Source organism: Rhincodon typus, chromosome 18 (genome assembly GCF_021869965.1).
Source record: "Rhincodon typus isolate 14 chromosome 18, sRhiTyp1.1, whole genome shotgun sequence".
NCBI lineage: Eukaryota > Metazoa > Chordata > Chondrichthyes > Orectolobiformes > Rhincodontidae > Rhincodon > Rhincodon typus.
Window position 1 is genome coordinate 51,676,558 of NC_063349.1, and position 7,351 is coordinate 51,683,908.

Sequence of the window (7,351 nt, forward strand, 5' to 3'; positions counted from 1 at the left end):
ATAAATAGTGGTCCAGCCAGTGATGCCAAAATCTCATGAATGAATAAAAGAAACATGTTAGGCCAGTGATATAGTTGTCTTTTCATGGAGCACGCACATCCTGGCACCATATGGAAAGCCTGGACCTTTGCAAGGCCCTGGGCCTTACCAGCTAGCTGGACATAGGAGTGTTCCAATTTTTCACGTTCCCACAGCTGGCAAGTTGCAATGTGGTTCTGTTCTTACAACAGTGGCATCTAGGTCAGGAACAGATCAGGATATGATGAGGGTGATGTGGCAATAGACATCTAATTTTTACACACAAACAGCCACACATTGCATTTCTCCTTATTTAACTTTGTAGTTCAATTAATCTTAAGGTTAGAAGTAAAAATGCACGAATCTTCAGATTTTGATTCCCACTCTTTGCAATGTTCTGGCAAATCTTTTTTTCCTGAGAGTACCTGAGATTTCAATGACATAGCAACAACCATATTTCATCAATGATTCTTTGTTATATCCCAGTGTGTAGAACAACAACCATCAACATTTATCATAGGAGCAGGAATAGGCCATTTGGCCCTTCATTACATTAACTTCTCTGTTCTTTGAGTTGAAAAGAACATTGTGCCCCAAGTAAGTTTTGAAAGATCAAAAGAAAGTTGAAAATGTTGTCTGTCTTATGAAATTTTGGAATTACCCTTGCTTCAAAGGAGTGATTAGCAAACAAAATTTTACTCTGAACCAAATAAAGCCATTTTAGAACAAGTGACTACAAGCTCAGTTAAAAATGATACGTAAGGTTATTATGTATGTAGCGTGTTATAACATTAAACTGATGGAAGATAATGTCTTGAAATAAGTCTTCAAATGCACAAGTACTTGTAAACAAAATATCATCACAGTCCCTTAGGGCTTCCCTCATTAGAAAGAGAGATAGAGAGAGAGAGAGAGGACTGAGTGGTCATTTAACCTGAGGATCACCATACCTCAGGACAGATTGAGAAAGCAGAACCTTCATTGGTAATTTCAGCTCGCACAGGAATTGAACCCACACCCTTTGTTATCACTCAACATTGCAAACCAGTTATCCAGCCAACTGTACTTGCACTGAAAACAACAAATGCTGGAGATCACAGCGGGTCAGGCAGCATTCATGGACAGAGGACAAGCTAATATTTCGAATCAAGATGATTCTTTATCAGAGCTGTTTATTTGAGACCTGAAATTCGAGTATCCACTTTAGGGCCAGTTTTAGGGATAGAGTGACACCACAATACTTGTAGATGTACTACGGCACAATTGAAACATGAAATAGTGAGCTGTGTTTACTTTAATCACTGAGGAGAAGAAGAACTAGGTACAAGGATTGAAACCAAATAAAATGAATGTTATTTGGAATGAGTGAAGTTTAGCAAGTTTATGATTGACGGTTGTAAGAGTTTTTTTTAATGAGTTATGTAACATACTATATTTGTCATTAACAAGTGCAATACATTTCAAACGCTGTTTCAGGATAAGGCCAAATAAACCAGGAAAACTCAGAACTGGCAGAATGGATGCTATGTGGGAGTTTGTGACAGAAACTGCTTCCTGACTAAACAGAACCTGTTATATTATTCCTTCAGCTCATTGCTTGTCCCCTTATGATAAGCCAAATTATATAGGACACCACTAGAAAAGAGAACTTTCAGACAGACATGATCAAAAAATAAGCAACATGTGCAAAAGACACCTAATGAAAAATGTACTTATTGACTGGTTGAGTCTTACAGCTGTTATAATTAAATCTCCATATGCTTCTCCAGTCCAAGATGGAAAACACAGTCTTGAAAATATCAGTCCTGTGAAAGAGTCAACGCTTTTTGTTAATGCTGATCTTTCTTGCAACCACTTAGCCAGTCAAATGAAGGAGTCTATGTTGCATGATAATTCTTCTCAAACAAGAGATCAAAGTTTCACTTGCCTGCTATTTGCAGGAAGATTGGGGCTCAGGTTAGTGTTTCTCACATTTGATCCAATCTCTATTCCACTTCCTGTCTGCTTGATGAACTGTATAACAGCTAGCAGTGGGGTGAGGTCAATCAACGCAACTAATTAGGTGTTGTTTTCTCAGTATCTACGCTGTGGAACAAAGAAAAATTGCTTTTGATTAATTACCAAACATTTACTCTTGTATAATTTAACTCTCTTAATCATTGATTTTTCCCAAATAGTTCTGTTTACTTGAATAAATATTAGCTTAGATTTTGCTGATGTGGAATATCATCTAATTTGCCACATTAATTAGACTTCTTCCTTCACACTTCAGTTCAAAAACTTTTTGGCCTGTGCTTTGCTGGAAGCATATCTGGAATCTTGTTGAATGATGGGACCAACAGGCTACCTAATTATCTCGGGAGTTAAGGATGGAGGAATAAATAAAGGAATGACAGAGAAGAAGGATGAATTTTAGTGAGTATTTTAGAGCAAAATCAGGTATAGGAATAGAAATAAAGAATTTGATTAAGAGACAAAGTGTCAGAAAAGAAAGGTGAGAAAATAAAGACTTAATTTTATCTTTTTATAGAGGCTTCTAATAATAATTTACCATCTTTAGGAATGAGAGTCCAGTTTCAATTGTTCCCTTGAAGGGCTGGAGAACTTCATTCCATTGCAAGAAGATGCACATTATCGCTAACATAAAACAGCAAAATCTGCAAGTTCCCCTCCAGGCCACTCACCACCCTGTCTTTTTTTTTAAATTCTCTCATGGGACGTAGGTGTTGCTGGCTGGGTCAGCATTTATTGACCATCACTAATTGACCCTTGAGAAGGTGGTGCAGAGCTGCCTTCTTGAATCGCTGTAAGACTTGTGCTGTAGATAAACCCACAATGCTGCTAGGGAGAGAGTTCCAGGATTTTGACCAAGTGACACTGAGGAATAGCGATTTTGCTTTCAAATCAGGATGATGATTAGGTTAGATAGGACTGGAGTAGGTGTTTTCCCATGTATCTGTTGCCCTTGTCTTTCTAGATGGGAGTGGTTGTGGGTTTTGAAAGTGCTGTCTAAGGATTTTTGGTAAATTTCTGCAGTGTATCATGTAGATAGTACACACTGCTGCTACTGAGCATTGGTGGTGGAGGGAGTGGACGCTTGTGGATGTGGTGCCAATCAAATGGGCTGCTTTGTCCTGGATGGTGTCAAGCTTCTTGAGTGTTGTTGGGGCTGCACTCATCCAGGCAAGTGGGGAGTATTCCATCACACTCCCGACTTGAGCCTTATAGATGATGGACAGGTTTTGGGAAGTCAGGAGGTGAGTTAGTTACTCTGATATTCCTAATCTCCGTCCTGCTTTTGTAGCTACTGTGTTTATGCAGAGTCCAGTTGAGTTTCTGGTCAATTGTAACCCCAAGTTGTTGATAGTGGAGGATTCAGTGATGGTGGCACCACTAAATATCAAGGGGTGGTGGTTAGATTGTCTCTTGCAGTCATGACTTCGCATTTGTGTGGCATAAATCTTACTTGCCACTCATCAGTACAAGCCTGGATTTTGTCCAGGTCTTGTTGCTTGGAAATATCTTGGACTTGAAAATATAGCACTGCTCCTTCAGTGTTGCTGAACCACAATGCTGAAGTTCCCTCCCTCAGGGCATTGTGGGTCTACCTACTGCACATGGACTGCAGAGGTTCAAGAAGGCAGCTCAGCACCTCCTTCTCAAGGACAGCTAGGGACAGGGCAATCAATTATGACAAAGCCAGCAATGTTCACGTTCCACAGGTGAATAAAGTGAAACAAAAATAATCACTCCTATACCAGTGTTGGGACAAAATCCTGAATGCTTCTCCTATGAGCATTATCGGTTTATCTACAGACTGTCACCTCTCTTCACTCCAGCAACTCTCTCACCATCTCTCCCTGTTGCAGCAGCCCCTAAGGAGTGGCTCAGTGGTTAGCGCTGCTGCTTCACAGTGCCAGGGACCCAGGTTCGATTCCACCGTGGGTGACTATGTGGAATTTGCATATTCTCCCTGAGTCTGTGTGTGGGTTTTGTCTGGGTGCTCCAGTTTGCTTCTAAAGTCGAAAGACGTGCAGGTTAGTTGGATTGGCCATGTTAAATTGCCCCACAGTGACCAGGGATTTACAGGCTATGTGGATTAGCCACAGGAAATGTGGGGTTACAGGGATAGGGTATGGGTGGGATGTTCTTCAAAGGGTCTGTGTGGACTCTATGGGCCGAGTGGCCTGCTGAAGGGATTCTGTGATGCAGCAGCTGCCTCACCACATTCCCCTGCTGCAGCCTCTCTCTCATCTCCTTTCCAGCCCTGCAGCATCTCTCATTGCTGGTGTTCCAGTCCTTTGGCAAAGCACCACTTCTCTTCAGTGCTGGCTGCTCCAGCAAGCACAGACTGTTTCTCTGCCATGTCACAGCTTGCTGGATGGTTGACTCATTAACAATGGTAAGCCACATTAAACTGGTTGCTATTATAACAGCAGTATAGCTAATGAGTTGGAGCTTGTATCTCCGTATCTGAAAGAAGAGCCACTCTGTGGTTCAATAAGTAACAGGGCCATGTGGACAACAAAATGCATAGTGGGTCGCTGCTGAGTAGATGTTGTTAACTTCATTTCTTTTTTTGCCAACGTTCTCAACCTCCTCAGAAAGTTGTTTGCTTGTTAAGGTGTATTCCCAAAATGTTGCTGCCCTCATACAACTTGTCCAAGTGGTTGCTCAGTTTAATGGTCTCTCTAAGGTAGCTGGCTGCAGAACCACTCTGAAATGCCATGAATAGCGATTGATATGGAGAAGCATTGACTTCTGGTTTTCAAATGATCGGCTAGGCAAACAGAAATAGGAATCTTGATCAATTTTCTTCCCACCACCCAGTTGTAGAAGTTCATACTGTGGGCTAAGATCAAAAGTTGAATAGCCTGCCAAGCCTAATATATAAATGATGGCCACTTGGTTAAGGTTCCACTTGGTACATGTGGGATTGTACTCTAGCAAGGTGTCAATATTCTCCACAGAGGAGCAGAAGGTGGGAGGCAGAAGATGAAAGTTAGATCTGCTTTTTTTCTAAACTGCTTATTTTGATGTCTGGCACAATTCAAAATCAGAAAATAATAATAAGTTATATGGATTTGTGAACTGCCTCACTCTTTGCTTTTAAGTATCAATGATTAGAATTAGGTGTATTGTCACGTGTACTCAATTACAAAAGAACAGGGGTGCAGTGAAAATTGTACAATGTTGCCAACACACAGAGCCATCTTAGGTACAAAGTACCCAGGTACAAATGTTAGATACAAAAAGTAGAAAATAAAGAAAAATGTTACACTGCACTGCATATATACATAATATAAGGTAGGAAAAGAAGAAATAAAAAGATAAACATTACAGTCTTTCTTTCAGGGCTTTCATGTGGTCTGACCAGGTTCCCAACCAGTAGCCATCTTCATTCTGGATCCACTGGCCACCAACCCCTGCTCCGCTCCAGGCTGTTGACCGTCCCCACTTTACTCTGGGCCTGCTGGTTGCCGTCCCTGCTTCATCCCTACTGTCCCTGCTTCGCTCCAGGTCACTAGCAGAAGGGGAAAATGACAGAAAAGAAAACATAAGAGGGAAAAACATGAAAGAGAAAAGGAACAGATGGCCTGAGTGTCTTACTCCGTCGCCATCTTGGATCATCAAAGACAATATCTTTGACGTTGATGCTTCTAACTGTGTTTTCATAACTCAGTTAGCTAAATGGCTGGTAATTGATGTCAACAGCATGAGTTCAATACCCATCTCCTCATGAAGTTACTATGGTGGACTTTCCTTCTTAATTCCACCCCGGGCACGTGAAGTGCGGTGACTCTCAGGTTAAACCACTATCAGTCATCTCTCTCTCTAATGAGACAGCAGGACTACGTTGACTTCACCTTTTATCATAACTCCTTAAAGTGTTGATGTATGCTTTGAGAGATGACATTTAAAACCTTCCTCAAAACTTCCGTGTTTTTTGTGCGTAAACTTGGATGGAGAGGAAAGTCAGGTGATTCAACTACAGATGCATCAGAGACACAGTGGCCTATCTCCAAATTGTACATGTATACACTTTGCAGTAATCATCACCGGAATGGGAAATCTTGGGTGGCTTTCCGTATTAGCTCAGGGGTGTTGATACCAATTATGGCAATCTTTTCCTTCCTTCACTGAAGTAAACTAACACAGCACACCCTGAAAATTGAGAATGATGTCTGCTGATTTATAGGCTTCATGTGGATAGTGGCAGTCTGAGATTCTAATAATGGCGCTCCACCGACAGCTGATATTAACTCTGGACAAAATGCTCGGATGGGATTTTTTGCAGCGATGAGATGGGGAAACCTCCAAAATGTAAAACATATTGGCAGTGCTGCCCAACAATAATCAAGAAAATTAGAACAATGCACTGCTACTTCCATAATGGATCAACAACTGAGTAAGGGTCAAAGTTAGGAAGGCCAAAAATTTAAAGAGTTCTCGTCGGGGAGCTGTGGGACACTGAAGTTAAAATAATTGATTCCATCTGGAAGTAATTATCTCTGGCTGCAAGTGGCCTTGTTTGGGATCTCCGCCAGATTCACACCAGCTCCTAGTTGATGAGAAAACCACTGAGCGCCTGCCAGATCCATGCTGACGTAGCTTGGAAACTCCCCCAAATATGACACCCCATCACTGGGAAGAGTGGACACAAGACATTCCCTCATGCCTCCTATTGGGCCTTGGTTAATGAAGCTGAATTCCAACACAACAACATTCTGACCAATTCTCTGTTTCCTGGCCAAAATATTTGTTTAGTTCCAGGGATTGGATTAAGGGTAACAACTTAAATCTTATTGTTAACATTACCTCAACTTTGAAAGTTCTCTGTTAAGTTTGAAACTCCCCATGGATGTGCTAATTTAGAAAAGTAGTCCATCCAGGGAAATGATAAATGTTCAGTATTATTCTGTCTGCCATGTTTTGCAACATCGTTCTAAGTTCCTCACATTTATTCTTGGAATGACTTTTCTCATTTGTACAGCAAGATGTCAACACTTTACTTGACTGTTAGGGGTGTTGGGCAGAGACTACTGTGGTGCCAACCTTGCTTTTTGTTCCCCTTTCCATAGATTGTTTTGCTTTGTCTGCTAAGAAGCTCCTGAATTCTTTTGTTACTTCTTTGGACTTCAGGTTGTAACTCAGCTCTCTCTTCTACATACATTTGTTGTTGAATACTGTTTCACTTTTGACGTACATCTTGTCAGACATAGTTCATATTTATCACATTTTGTAGTTTATAATGTGCTTCTTCTTCTACAGTTCAGCTATTTCAGTAAAAACTGAAAGAACTGCGGATGCTGTAAATCAGGAACAAAAACAA

The 7,351-nt window shown here is 41.0% G+C and overlaps 1 long non-coding RNA gene across 2 annotated transcripts in view; it reads right to left on the reverse strand.

The window, feature by feature from the left end:
- Positions 1-614: 614 nt before the first annotated feature.
- LOC125485352 overlaps positions 615-7,351 on the reverse strand; it is a 106,576-nt gene continuing 99,839 nt past the window's right edge. For both annotated transcript variants that reach the window (XR_007264103.1, XR_007264104.1), the window contains exons 2-3: positions 5,360-5,542; positions 615-2,103 (exon numbers count right to left, since the gene is read on the reverse strand). This is a non-coding gene — a long non-coding RNA (uncharacterized LOC125485352). The remainder of the gene's footprint in view (positions 2,104-5,359; positions 5,543-7,351) is intronic.